The sequence below is a fragment of the Schistocerca serialis genome, chromosome 5 (assembly GCF_023864345.2).
Source record: "Schistocerca serialis cubense isolate TAMUIC-IGC-003099 chromosome 5, iqSchSeri2.2, whole genome shotgun sequence".
Classification (NCBI taxonomy): Eukaryota; Metazoa; Arthropoda; class Insecta; order Orthoptera; family Acrididae; genus Schistocerca; species Schistocerca serialis.
Window position 1 is genome coordinate 139,734,449 of NC_064642.1, and position 15,615 is coordinate 139,750,063.

Genomic DNA, 15,615 nt, shown 5'->3' on the forward strand with positions numbered 1-15,615 from the left:
AAAATTACACATGACGGGCATAGACCTTGAGTATTAAGCATCCTAGTACAGGAAAAATAGAGCATTCCTCTCGCAAATAAGTCTCCTAGTATCAAACGTATGTCTTATTTTGAAGAATAAATTTCTGAGAATATGCGCTTCGAGCACAGCATTATATGGAAATGCATAATGGTCTGTAAAAAAATTGGGGAACAAGAGAAAGGAATTGTTTGAGAGGGCAAATATGATTTTTAGACTACTCTCCGTTCTTTCGTTCTTTGTAAATCGGATCACTTTCTTTCCTGCTCCCTAATATATTCAAAACTTGTACATAAACATTTTCATAATGTCCAAAAACAAGTTATTACACCACCAAACTTATTCTTTTTCGAAATGCCACTTCTCTGTTCAGCAGTGTGAACCTTTTTCTGGTCACAAGATATTGCCGTTAAAGTTTGATCACTGGAATCTCTTTTCGAACGAGTGTTGTTTCATGTTGTCGAATGATGACAGGCGCCCGTGTGTTGGGTGACTTTATAGTGAAAGAACGATAGAATCTGTTTATCATTGTGCATAGTTGTTGTTAATTTTATGCTTGACGGAGTGTCAATCGCAGTTACACATCACAACCAATTTAAGGGTAAGTATGTTCCCAAATCTGCAAATAGACCGGATTCTTACGCGAAGTAAAAGGAAGAGTGAGAGTAATAACAGATTATTGTAGTTTCCCAACAAACTGATATTGCGCTGATTATTAGAAAGTGGTAAAATGCATTATGTATGCAGATGTTTGTTAGGAAGTTGATTAATTATAAAGTTGCACCGGATTCTATATACAGTATATACGTTCACACATGATGTTGATTCTGTTTACAGATGTTGGGACCATCCTTATGCTGAAGTTGGTCTATTATACTCGGATTAACATTATTTTGTAATTGACATTTCATCGTTTCTGTGAGGGCCAGCCGCCATTCAATCGTTCTTTCTCGATCGCCGCGTGCTCACTATGTTGCCTGTGCATGCAGCGCCTTGTGAATCGTGGCTGGCTGTACGCCGGCTACACACTACCTACCGCAACAGCAATCTGTCGGTCACAAAATATTTTAAACCGGAGTGTAGAAACTGCTACAGATAACCGATGGGTGAATTGTGGACTCATATTAAAGCAATTCTGCAGTTTCTTCCCGATTTAGTGCTACGGTGTGTGAATCTTTTTGCACTATACAAGCCGATTCATTTTTTAGGGTTTGTTCAGAAAGTGTAATGAATGAGAGATTGTTTGATTTATAACAATTTCTTTTTGACGATTATGTTATTTATGTGTACGAACAGTACCGCAAATCGGCAACTTCGATCAACTGCGCTGTGTGTTCGGAAATCATTACATTTTATAATTTTCGGTACTAATTACACAAACAGTCATAACTCGACGAATAACAAAGGAATTAAACACAAGAATAAAAACGCACTTGGTTGCATTTAGTGAAACTTATTAAGAATGTCAAAACTAAGCTTTCGATGCATCTGAAAAGAAAGTTAACAGTTGGCGTGTATTACCAGTTCATAGTTTTTACAATGAGCTATGAACTTTTAATTAAAAATTAATATTGCTCAGCGAACAGTGAAGAGATGCCTTTAGGAATTACTAGTAGAGACACGAAAAATAAACAAATGCATCAACGAAGACTGAGTTATGCTCGTAGTGACAATGAAATTCAGATGGGTGGGACATGTAATTAGGTGAATGGGTGGTAGATGCATCAACGAAATGCGAAAAGACCAAAACGACGACCATCCAGTGGAAGGTTGGTAGATGACGTTAGAAAATACACTGACGGAAAAAAAATCGCAGCGCCAAGAAGGATTTGTGCGACATAAACGAAAGTTGGTAGGCGTGATTCGCATAAGAGTGGCGCTAGATGCAAATCAGGTTTCCATACAATACACGCCGTAACGGTTGTGAGGGTTAGTTACCTTTGAGATTGGACGTGGTGAGCTGATGTCAATGAAGAATACCTTCAAGGCGACAAAGACCTGACTGAGTTTGAACGAGATGTTATAGGGCTAAGAGAAGCTGGATGTTCCTTCTGCGATAATCCAGAAAATATTGTCAAGAATGTAATCACTATATATGACTGTCGGCAGCGGTTGTCATGAGAATGTACGGTCAAAAGGAGACTGGGATAGGGACGGCCACGTGGCACTTCCAACAGAGAGACCATCGTGTTCGACTTGCGGCTCTGGCGCAACGTACTGCATTTGCAGCAGCAATTTGGAGAGCGATTGGCATCAAAGTGACACAACGAACTGTTACAAATCGGCTACTTCAAGGACAGTTCCGAGCCAATTTAACTGACCTCAAACCACTGCCACTTGCGACTTCAGTGGTGTCAAGCGAGAACTCATTGGAGGGCAGAGTGGAGATTTGTTGTGTTTCCTGATGAAAGCTGGTTCTGCCTCGGTGCCACTGATGGCTGTGTGTTGGTTAGAAGGTGGCCAGTTGAGACCCTGCAATCTACCTGTCTGTGTGTTCAACTCACACGCAGACCTGGAATTATGATTTGGGATGCGATTTCATATGATATCGAGAACACTCTCTTGATTATCCCACCCACCTTGATTGCAACTTTGTACGTCAATCTGGTAATTCGACCTGTTGGGCTGCTATTCATGAACACCGTTCCAGAGGTTGTTTTCCATCTGGATAACGCTCGCCCACGTACGACTGTTGTAGCCCAACGTGCTCTACAGAGTGTCTACTTTTTGCGTTGGCATGCTCGATCACCAGATCTGTCTCCAGTCGATCACATGTGGGACATCATCAGTCCAGCGTAATCCACAACCAGCATTAACCACGCCTGTATTGACCGATCAAGTGCAACAGGCATGGAACTTCACCCCACTAACTGACGTCCGGCACATGTGCAACACTATGCATGCATGTTTGCATTCGACATTCTGGCGATTTTTCCTGTTATTAATGTACGAGCATTTCACATTTGCAATGGTTTATCTCATGGTTACATTAACCTGTGATCTTTCAATGTTAATAGCTTACATATGTTACCTAGACAAATGTATCCCTGAAATTTAATTACTTTACATTAATTGTCTTCTGGTGCTGAGATTTTTTTTCCGTCGGCGTATGTAAGCGTTAAATGGATGCGTGTAGTTGAAGCCGCACGGGGAAGTCCAGAGGTGGCCATTGTCCATCAGTGGATGTGAAGTGGCTGATGGTGATAGCAAACCAACAATAGTGACTCAAATTAGTGATAATCTTTAGCAACATAAATATTGCAGTACAACATTGGAAACAAAGTTCACTGACTCTGAAATGGGAGCCCTCAAAAATTGTGTCCATCTTCCTGTTTTGTAACTACGTAGCTGTAGTGATCAGTTATTGCTGGAGTGAGCAGAGAGCACAGAGGTAAGACACCATCTGTACGCTTTGTCAAAATGCTTCTTCACATGTTGTTTCAAAAACCAATATCACCATTGGGCAGCTAGAACTGACACTACACATGAGAACAACGGTAAAAAGTTTTGAAAAAGTAATACGTATGTTTTTGAAGATTATCTTCGCATCGTGTCATAGTAATTGCCTTTTAATTGTTTGTTCCGGTGCCACACCTCAAAGATTTTGGGAAAGCCTCAACGATTCGTGGCTGTGAATATGATGACTTTCGAGCAATCTGAAAAAAAAAGCTAATTGTTTTCAGACAAACCCGTGAACAGTGGCGTTATATTGGTTGAACACAGTCTCGACCTCTCCCGTATCTCCTATGTCCTTGAGAAAAAAGGAGCTTAAGAAGGAGTAGAGCGACATGACAATCTTCGGTACTGTTCCTACAAGGTGACGAATGTGGCTGTACAACCAGGTCCAGACCTTATTTATGTAGCACTCAAATATCTGAATATTTCGCGATGAGTTTGCACTAGCAGACGTGAAGACAACCATGTGATGGCTGTACAATGGTGTGCATCATCATCATCATCATCATCATCACAGGAAGTGGACACAGCCAGAACCACATGACGATCTGCGACAGCTGCCAGTGCATCTTCCACGGTAGGACGCTTACTGTTACAGAATTTCCATCAAGTAACTGACACTTTTCCGGCGTTACACGTACGTACGTACATACATACATACATCCATATTACGTACAGTGGTTTACCTTTTTAGAAGACTGCAACGTCTTGTTAAGCTTTTCAGTGATGAAACATGTTTGTATTCTTCGAGGCACCTCGCAATGTGGAAAATTACAGCGATCGCCTCATGAGTTATTAACATATTGATTTTGCCTTCATTACTCTTTAATCGATTCCTGTGATTTAGTTAGCGACGTGACTGATTCTGATGAGTGACAAAAAAATTTTGTAAAAATCTACCGATTAAAAGATTCTTGCTTTTCCTTTACGTACCAGCTGGATAGAGAGATCCCTCCACAAGTTTGATAAATTAAGTTATAATTTCTGAGAGAGAAGAATATCAGTCCTATTAATCACAGAGAATAGCATTCGAAATTTCAGAGTAGAGAAAGAAAATATTAAGTATTACTTCATTACAGGAGCATCCGTGGAAAGGTCCCAGAATTAGGCTCGCTTTAAACGGTAGCAATACCCACAAAGTGTTGGGAGCAGAAAGCTGTCTAAAACCAGGAGTTAATAGAAATGAAATTTTAAATGTATGTTGCGAGGAATGGCTGAACTTTGGTGGTCCAGCAGGTTCTTAAAAAAAAAAAAATAGCAGTATTTTTTTCATGGTTCCACACAACTTCTTCCTGTTTTCTCGATTGATCTGTGTTCAGTTTTTCAAGGCTTATCCACTATGCCAACTTATAACTAAATCTAAGGGGGGTGCGATGGGGAGGTTCCCTTGTGAGAGAGGGAAGGTTTTATTGTCTTCCAGTACTGACAACTCGCTAGCGCGACCGGCTCATACTGATCAGCGGCTGTGATGTACATTTTACACGGAAGCAACATGAATTCGTGAATGCGTAGAGAGACGGTCATCTTCAACTGCGGTACATATTTCTAACAAAAAAAAAAAAAAATTAAGGCTATTGTAATATACACTCCTGGAAATTGAAATAAGAACACCGTGAATTCATTGTCCCAGGAAGGGGAAACTTTATTGACACATTCCTGGGGTCAGATACATCACATGATCACACTGACAGAACCACAGGCACATAGACACAGGCAACAGAGCATGCACAATGTCGGCACTAGTACAGTGTATATCCACCTTTCGCAGCAATGCAGGCTGCTATTCTCCCATGGAGACGATCGTAGAGATGCTGGATGTAGTCCTGTGGAACGGCTTGCCATGCCATTTCCACCTGGCGCCTCAGTTGGACCAGCGTTCGTGCTGGACGTGCAGACCGCGTGAGACGACGCTTCATCCAGTCCCAAACATGCTCAATGGGGGACAGATCCGGAGATCTTGCTGGCCAGGGTAGTTGACTTACACCTTCTAGAGCACGTTGGGTGGCACGGGATACATGCGGACGTGCATTGTCCTGTTGGAACAGCAAGTTCCCTTGCCGGTCTAGGAATGGTAGAACGATGGGTTCGATGACGGTTTGGATGTACCGTGCACTATTCAGTGTCCCCTCGACGATCACCAGTGGTGTACGGCCAGTGTAGGAGATCGCTCCCCACACCATGATGCCGGGTGTTGGCCCTGTGTGCCTCGGTCGTATGCAGTCCTGATTGTGGCGCTCACCTGCACGGCGCCAAACACGCATACGACCATCATTGGCACCAAGGCAGAAGCGACTCTCATCGCTGAAGACGACACGTCTCCATTCGTCCCTCCATTCACGCCTGTCGCGACACCACTGGAGGCGGGTTGCACGATGTTGGGGCGTGAGCGGAAGACGGCCTAACGGTGTGCGGGACCGTAGCCCAGCTTCATGGAGACGGTTGCGAATGGTTCTCGCCGATACCCCAGGAGCAACAGTGTCCCTAATTTGCTGGGAAGTGGCGGTGCGGTCCCCTACGGCACTGCGTAGGATCCTACGGTCTTGGCGTGCATTCGTGCGTCGCTGCGGTCCGGTCCCAGGTCGACGGGCACGTGCACCTTCCGCCGACCACTGGCGACAACATCGATGTACTGTGGAGACATCACGCCCCACGTGTTGAGCAATTCGGCGGTACGTCCACCCGGCCTCCCACATGCCCACTATACGCCCTCGCTCAAAGTCCGTCAACTGCACATACGGTTCACGTCCACACTGTCGCGGCATGCTACCAGTGTTAAAGACTGCGATGGAGCTCCGTATGCCACGGCAAACTGGCTGACACTGACGGCGGCGGTGCACAAATGCTGCGCAGCTAGCTCCATTCGACGGCCAACACCGCGGTTCCTGGTGTGTCCGCTGTGCCGTGCGTGTGATCATTGCTTGTACAGCCCTCTCGCAGTGTCCGGAGCAAGTATGGTGGGTCTGACACACCGGTGTCAATGTGTTCTTTTTTCCATTTCCAGGAGTGTAGTAATATAACGCAGTGAGTAGGCCTAAAAGAACAACAACATTAAACACATTTACTAAATGTTTGTGATCGTGTCTTAATTGCATAATGCATTTGAGTATAAGTACAATTACTGTTATCAATCAGTTAATCATCTTATCACACAGAAAACACGACACCACTTTAACTGCAATTGTTTGACAACTTTGGGTTCGCTGAGGGTGGCTGCAATCTCAAAGAGAGCAGTCGACACAAAGGGCTCAGAATGGTGTCGATTGTATAAGTACTCGTACTTGGGGACCTCAGGCCAGTGACTTGCCCCTTACTGTAGCTCGTCTGCTAGTATCTCATGAAGTACTGCTTTATGCAGGTTACCAATTAATAATGAGATCGACACATCTGCGGCCCGAGGCGGCGCCCCAAAATGTCAGTATTGGCTCTTAAGCAAAAACGTTTGACGACTATTGGTCAAGAGTGTTGTAAAATATGGCGTAGACAAGTATGCACCAAGCAAAACTGTGAGGAATGGGAAAGAGCCGCCGTGACTCAGTAGACGTGTTAGAAAGGTGCTCAAAAAACAAAGAGAGCATCACCTTCGACAAATAAAAACTGAACGAAACGAAAGTGAGTGGAACAATAGAACAGGTAGCCATGCGTGAAGCGCCAAAGAATTCGAAATCAAAATTCGGTCAGCCTGTCTGACGGACAGTCTAAGAAGTTTTGATCTTGCGTTAAGTCGGTAAAAAGATAAAATTCGTCTTCCCGTTTCCTCAGTGATTATTCTGGCAACGAAATGGAAAGACCTATATTTGACTATACGATTGATAAGCATTCATTGGAAAGAGTAACATTTATTAAATATCTAGCAGTATGCATACACGCCCATTTAAAATGGATCGATTGCCAACAACTAATCGTAGGACAGGCAGTTACAAATTCATCAGAAGAATCTTAAGGAAATGTGTTCCACCCACAAAGAAGATTTCTTACTCGTTCTTTAACGGGTGTTTGAGTACTAGTTCTGGCAAAGCCCTGTTAGCAAGTGGGTTTGATAGAGGAAGTAAAGAAGATCCAAAGAAGAGCAGTGCATTTCGCCACGTGTTTGTTTAGTAAGCAGAAGTGTATCAAGTACATTCTCGTCCAAATGCATTGACAGACTACTACGGTGTGATATCGTTTCGAATTGTAGAGAATGTACCTTCGTGGAAGAGGCAACAGTTATGTTGCTCCCTCCTGCATAAAGACTGATTCAGCTAACGGTTTCACCTCAAGTATGTCTTGAACCGTTAATGTGTAGTAATTCTGTTTTCACCGCCATGAATTGCCAAAAAGTCCTTACTAAATGATGTATAGTTTCTTGTCATTTATTACTTCAAATGTACCTCTAGTGAACTCCGCTGCGAGTGTCTTAGTTTTTAAAGAGAGGAATTGAACGGCGTTTCACTCTTAAATCAGCTTAATGTTTTTAGAGAGGCACGCTGGCCCCGGATCGAGTTCTCCCGGTGGAGTAACGATGAGGTCTGGTGTGCAGGCCGCCCTGGGTGTAGCTTTTAGGCGGTTTCACACATCCAACTAGGCGTATACTGGACCGATACCCACTTCCCACCTGATTTACACTTATGGGAAGTTCACGCACTTTCACAAGAGATAACTGTAGACGCAGCTAGTTGGGACACACAAATTTCGTCACAGGGGCAGAGGGGGTAGCGACAGGAATCGTGTTCGACCACCCTCTATCACTTAACATTGCCAAATCCAAGCCGACCGTTTGAAGAAATTACTGTATTTGTGACTTAGGACATATCTGTTTTGAACATGAAACAGTACTGTTTTATACAGACGTTCGTGTTGTTATACTGAACTGTAGCCTCAGGCGGATGGGGCACTTTAGCTTTACGGAGCCAAGAGTGTCGTCACACAAAAGCGGTAAATGGAGAGAAAAAAGTTTAATTTAAAACTAATACTAATTACATTGTTTGTCTGTGGTTGGGCCGACAAATCATCGGTAAATAAAAAGGATACGGCATCTAAGTATGATTCCCAAGTAAGTACGGTAGTATATCTGCTCTTATTTATGCTAGAGCATTGAAAGGAATATGCACATAAAAAATTGAATGAATTTGTAAAACACAGAATTGAGCCATAAAGACTGCAACTTTGTCACAAGTTTGTCAGGATGCACACTTACGTTGTAAAATTTTATCAGCGACATCAACAAGAAGGAAACAACAGAAGAATGTGATCACAAATACTTCTTTAAAATTCCATTTAAATCATCAAATATTATAATGCCCACAGTCTAAGGCAATACGTGTTTATAGTTGCTGGTGCAAAAGGACGTCTGGACAGATAAAATTATTGGGAAACAGCTACGCTGACACCAGTTGCAAAACTCCAGACTGAAGAGATTTCTTCGATATTGTGCAGGGTGCAACAATACGATGTTATAAATCCTCTCGGAACTTACCGTATAAAATCCATCCTTTGAGTTTACCCTAGAAAAAAAAGTACAATGATGTCAAATCAGGCAGACGCGCAGGACACGTAGCGACCAGGGAAGAACTGGGTGACCACTTTCCTAGCCACAAGCGAACAGTGTGGCGGACAAGCTTCGTGCAAGTACCACGCACATTTGCGTATTTCACGTGTTGCTTCTTCCTCTTTGAGAGAGGGTGACACTTCGATAAGAAATTGTACGTACCTTTTACTCGCTAAGGTTTCTTCACTGAAGTAGTGATTCGGATTTTGAAGGCAAAATTTTTTTATTTTGTAACAATAGTCATCCATCCCTAAGTAGGTGAGAGTCAAAATATTTTCGCATTCAGAGGAGAAAGTTGGTGATTGCAATTTGTGAAATAATTTGCATGTGGAATAGAAAACGAGAGGAGACTGTAGCATAGATTCTGAAATTGAAGGAGATATAATCGTAATCGAGAGACTCAATGGCTGACCCAACATTTGGATTATATATCGCAATGAAAGGGAAATTCTCTTTTAACAGTCCTCCTTTTCTCCCATTTGGAGATCTCATGCAGTAACAGAGAGTCGAGAGTCTGCACCTTTAAACAAAAATAATGTTTTTTTCCCCTAAAAGTATGTGGAATTCAGTTTCTATTTTGTGAAAGACACACTCTGTAGATTATCTTTTTGTTCTTGGTTACCGACAATTTCACAGTTATATGTATTTCCTCAAAAATTGGATTGAAAGAGTCTCACACTCAATACCTATTCTCAGTGCAGATAGACATAAGTCCAGTGATGTTATACCCTCCTTTCGTCACTCAGTTTTTAGCACACAGTCCTACATAGTGAATATTACCACATGCTTTGTATGCTGCATGTTTTTCAATCCAACCCACAAACTCACTCTCTCTCTCTCTCTCTCTCTCTCTCTCTCTCTCTCTCTCTCTCTCTCTCTCTCTCTCTCTCTGTGTGTGTGTGTGTGTGTGTGTGTGTGTGTGTGTGTGTGTGTGTGTGTGTGTGTGTGTGTGTGTTTTCTCATACAGATAGGTGACTTACAATTTATTTAGATAGTACTATGAAGTCCCAGAAATGATAATGCCCTTCACAGAAATGGGGAGGTTTGGTAAAGTGGAGGACAAGTGGTGAGTGATCTCTTCCATTCACCTTACGAGTGGACATGAAGCGCCCCCCCCCCCACCCCCCCCCCCCACCCCCACCCCCCTCGACAGCTCGACAGGATCCTGGCCAGCACATGGGTAGCTCTACTCTAATGTTAGCCAGATTATGGAGCTTCTTGGGAAAATGGCATCTAGGAACGAAAGTATCAACTGAGATCTGGAGAGACTATGGGTTGCAGTCATCCATCATGTTGGTACAACACTAACCTACGTGTACAGTTTGCTACACAAGCCGCTAGCTTTTGTGACAGGAAGGTGAGCCAGACCCCGATTGATTTCATGAGGTGGTTTAACGATGTGTGGTCTGGTACACCAGCAGTTTGAATGTGTTTTCAATGGGGATTTCCACACTCGCGGAGGTAAATATTGGGCTGGCCCCTGATACGTGACTCAGAAAATGTGGTTTGCAGACATTTAAAATTCAATAACTTGTGGAAACAGTTTACACAGTTCACAGAGAGATGATGTGCGCAACTTCCTTCTCTCAGCATAACTGACAACTATGGTAAGAGGAAGAGCATCTGGACCCAAAGTTAAAATAAATTTGCTAAACCATGATAAACAGTGGACCCTGTACGAGGGGGTAAATGCTAGAAAAAAGAGAACGTTGTGAAACAACATAAAATGTTATGAGCACATAAGACCATTAGTAGGGAAGGTAAATGTCTGACTAGGGTTTGCTGGAAGAGCTTTGGAAAATTGAAACAGAACACTAGTGTGAGACCACACTACTGTGGAACTACACTAGTGTTCTGTATACATTTTCCGGGGTTTTTCTTGAGTACTGCTTGAGCTTCTGGAATCACCAAAAGATTGAATTAAAGGAAGACATCAAAGCATCTCAGATATGTGTTACCAACTGGTCTGTTCAGTGAAAGACTGCTGTGGAAATACTAGCAATCTTTGTAGAAAGCATTTTTTTTTTCTTGAAACACTCTTGAAGACATGTACAGAACCAGTGTTTGCGCAACACACTGAAGACCAGTTCTACTGTCTGAAATATCTTTCTTGCATATTGTAAAAACAGGGCAGTCAGGGATTGTACAGAGGAATAAAGACATTCATTATGGTCTTGTGTCATCAGTGAGTGGAACTGGTAAGGGAATATTCAGTAATGTCAGAAAGTTCTTTCTGCAAGGCACTGAACGTTAGCCAGCATAGTAAGTATGTCGATGTTGCTTTGTGTGCCAAAATAGCCTACTCGGATTTATCCAGATGAAAGCTAAACCACAACTAAAAGCCATAGTAAACACTGAGAGCAGTAGCTGTGTGTCCAGAGAGTGGCATTGCAGTGCATTGATCATTGCTTCAGCATTTTTGGCAGCTGCATTTTAAATGTACATTTCTAGTGCACAACAGTGTAAATGATGTTGGACCTCTGCACAGTTGTCAAAAACTTACACAGAATGGAACCATCAATCCATCTATCTACCACATATATATCTTCAGTGGAGTTTCATTGCTGTTGTAATTTTGATCTTAACTGCACACATAGGCAGGAAAGTAGGTCACTCCCATTAAACGGGCAATTTTAGAGCACAATTAAATTTTGAGGAAAAATGCCTTGACTATTGTCTCAGCTTGGTTTATTGCATTGTGTAGTGTTGATGAAAGGAGAAAATATAAAAATGTATTAGGCAAACAGGAATACAAACATCTCAAAAATGTGATCGACAGGAAGTGCAAAATGGCTAAGCAGGGATGGCTAGAGGACAGATGTTAGGATGTAAAAGCATATATCGCTAGGGGTAAGATAGATACTGGCTACAGAAAAATTTAAAGAGACCTTTGAAGAAAGGAGAACCACCTGTATGAATATCAAGAGCTCAGTTGGAAAACCAATCCTAAGCAAAGAAGGGATAGCAGAAAGGTGGACGGAGTACATAGAGGGTCTATACAAGGACAATGTATTTGAGGGCAATATTATGGAAATGGAAGAGGATGTAGATGGAGATGAAATGGGAGATATGATACTGCATGAAGAATTTGACAGAGCACTGAAAGACCTAAGTCGAAACAAGATCCTGGGAGTAGACATTCCATTAGAACTACTGATAACCTTGGGAGAGCCAGCCATTACAAAACTCTTTCATCTGGTAAGCAATTTGTATGAGACAGGCAAAATACCTTCAGACTTCAACAAGAATATAATAATTCCAATCCACACAGAAAGCAGTGTTGACAGGTTTGAAAATTATCGAACTATCAGTTAATAAACCGTGGTTGCAAAATACTAACACAAATTCTTTACAAATGAAATGGAAAACGGGTAGAAGCCAACCTTGGGGAAGATCAGTTTCGATTCCATAGAAATGTTGGGACAAGCGAGGCAATACTGACCCTATGACTTATCTTAGGAGATAGGTTAAGGAAAGGCAAACCTATGTTTCTAGCATTTGTAGACTTGGAGAAAGCTTTTGACTGCATTGATAAGAATACTCTGTTTTAAATTCTGAAGGTAGCAGGTATAAAATACAGGGAGCAAAAGGCTATTTAGAATTTGTTCAGAAACAAGATGGCAGTTATAAAGAGTTGAGTGGCATGAAAGGAGAGCAGAGGTTGGGAAGGAAGTGAGACAGGGTTGTAGTGTACCCCCAATGTTATTCAATCTGTATATTGAGAAAGCAGTAAAGAAAACAAAAGAAAAATTTGGAGTAGGAATTAAAATCCAAGGTGAAGAAATAAAAACTTTGAGGTTTGCCGACGATATTGTAATTCTGTCAGAGACAGCAAATGACTTGGAAGAGCAACTGAACGGAATGGACAGTGTCTTGAAAGGAGGATATAAGATGAACATCAACAAAAGCAAAATGAGGATAATGGAATGTAATTGATTTAAATCAGGTAATGCTGGGTGCTGGGGGATTAGATTAGGAAATGAGACACTTAAAGTAGTAAATGAGTTTTGCTATTGGGGGAGCAAAATAACTGATGATGGTCAACGTAGAGAAGATATAAAATGGAGACTGGCTATGGCAAGGAAAGTATTTCTCATGAAGAGAAATTTGTTAACATCGAGTACAGATTTAAATGTTAGGAAGTTTTTTCTGAATGTATTTGTATGGGATGTAGCCATGAATGGAAATGAAACATGGACGATAAACAGTGCAGACAAGAAGAGAAAGGAAGTTTTTGAAATGTGGTGCTACAGAAGAATGCTGAAGATTAGATGGGTAGACCACCTAACTAGTGAGGAGGTACTGAATAGAATTGGGGAGAGGAGGAATTTGTGGCACAACTTGCCTAGAAGAAGGGGTCAGTCGGTAGGAGACGTCGTGAGATGTAAAGGGGTTACCAGTTTACTAGAGGGGAGTGTGGAGGGTAAAATTCATGGAGGGAGACCAAGAGATGAATACACTAAGGAGATTCAGAAGGATGTAAGCTGCAGTAGTTATTCAGAGATGATGAGGCTTGCACAGGATAGAGTAGCATGGAGAGCTGCCTCAAACCAGTCTCCAGACTGAAGATAACAACAACAACAGTTTTAACGGGCCATCAGATTCAGAAATGGCAGATTTAAGCTATGTAATTTGAAGAGTAAATTTAGTATGAATGTGGTCTACCAATATTATTTGGTTATACATGACATACATACTTCCCTACCACGATATTGAATGTTGTTCAACATTGCTAGATTTGGTTTTAATAGTAGGATGTGGAACAGAGTACAAGACATATCTTTATTCACAGTGTGTCAGTGTTTCGTACTATGAGTAGTAGATTAAGTGCCTTTGCATAGGGCTATGAGTGAATAAGTGTCTGGATAAATATGATCATGCAAATATCGTTTAACTATGTGTTGATGTGTTGCTTTGTTCTTGCAGATTATTTTTTTAACATCACTTGTATACTTCTGAGAAGTACTAGCAGTGGTGTAACTTGGGTAACTGGCTCCCAAGGCAAATTTTGGCTTTGTGACTGTCTTGAATACATGGATCACATTGTGATGGAAGGAAAGCACCTCAGATTGACAGCAAATTGCACTTTATGGCTTTACGAGGATGGCAACAAAGAACCATTAAATACACAAAGGCCTACTTTGATAATATTTCACATTTAACGATATGAATACTGGAGATGATCCCAGATTTCCAAAAATATTTTTGTTTTCAAAGATAGCATCCAAATAATGACACATCTCAACAAGGTTTAAGTGCAAGTCTTGGCCTGCTTAAGACTAAAGAAGGCTGCACAATTGACAAAAGTGAACATATGGTGAAGATACGTTTGTTTGGGCACGCTATATGCAACCCATTATGAGGGAGGTCAGTTGTGCCCCCAGGCCAAGGGTTTTTGTTTTAACAATCACAAGTTTTTTAAATGTTTTGGCCATTCTCGGGTTACATGCTGCCCAGCCAGAGCTAACATCTTATGTCACAAATGGTGATATGTACATGTGTACTGTGTGAATTATGGAAAAATATAAAGCAGAGTGTACTTTCTCTCTGCCTTATGTGGAAGGGTTGTGGGAAAAATGGTTGGTTGTGTACGTATGTGCAGCTTGGTGTTCTTGTTTCATGTTTACGCAAAGAATACTTAAGAAAATGGATAAAGTTGCAACCATGTTTCTCGTTCATTGTTTCTGGTGACATCACCTGCCATCAGTGCACTTAACAAATATGGCTACAGAATTATAAAGAGTCAAAATGAATTTACTGGCTCAGTGCAGAAAATCATAGTGGAAAGTTTCAGCATGTGTTAAAAATTCCAGTGAATGGCATCATGAAACAGACTGAACAGAAAATACAAACAAAATGCAATTATTACCATTCAGACTAATATTCATTGGGCACAATACAGTTTTGAAACATTCGTGTAGCTGTTGGAAACTAAAAGCTCACCATTAATCAACCATGCAGAGAGAATCATAGAGGTCTTGAACCAAGCAAAGAATTTATCTTGCACACCTGTGGATCTTCATCACAATATGGTGCAGACAACATCGGATTTTGATTGTGATGGTTTCATATCCTGCTATGAATCAAACTAATTGGTCACATTTTGTTCCCTGTAGTAATGATTTGCAGGAATGCTGGATTCTGGTTATGTAGGTTAATGAAGTCTGTTGGTTCCTTTCAGTATTGCCCTCTGCTCATCAGTCAATTTTTATTGCATAAAGTGGGAATTTGAAATTTTTGTATAAATGGTGGTGTTAAGACAGTCATTGGTAATCCAGATTCTTCTGGTATAAATCTCAGAGCCAATTAATAAAATAAAAAAAAAATGGTGAATAGATTGAGGCTATCTTGGTAGTTAGAACCCAACATGTTTTCTTGAATGGAGGGTCATTCATATATGTAGAATTAACATCAGGCAGACCACAGGGAAGTGTTTAGGACCCTTACTGTTCACATTGTCTGTTAATGGCCTGACATACAATGTTAATAGCAACCTCACACTTTTTGCAGATGATGCAGTCATCTACAATAAAATATTGTTCTATTTCATTAACTGCATTCAGAAAGGTACCCAAAGTGACACTACAATGTGTGCATATTGAACAAATGTGTGAATG

General features: G+C 41.4%; 1 protein-coding gene across 1 annotated transcript in view; it reads left to right on the forward strand.

The window, feature by feature from the left end:
* Positions 1–15,615, forward strand: part of LOC126481678 (RNA-binding protein 12) — a 113,502-nt gene that overhangs the window by 85,096 nt on the left and 12,791 nt on the right. The gene's annotated exons all lie outside the window — the stretch shown is intronic.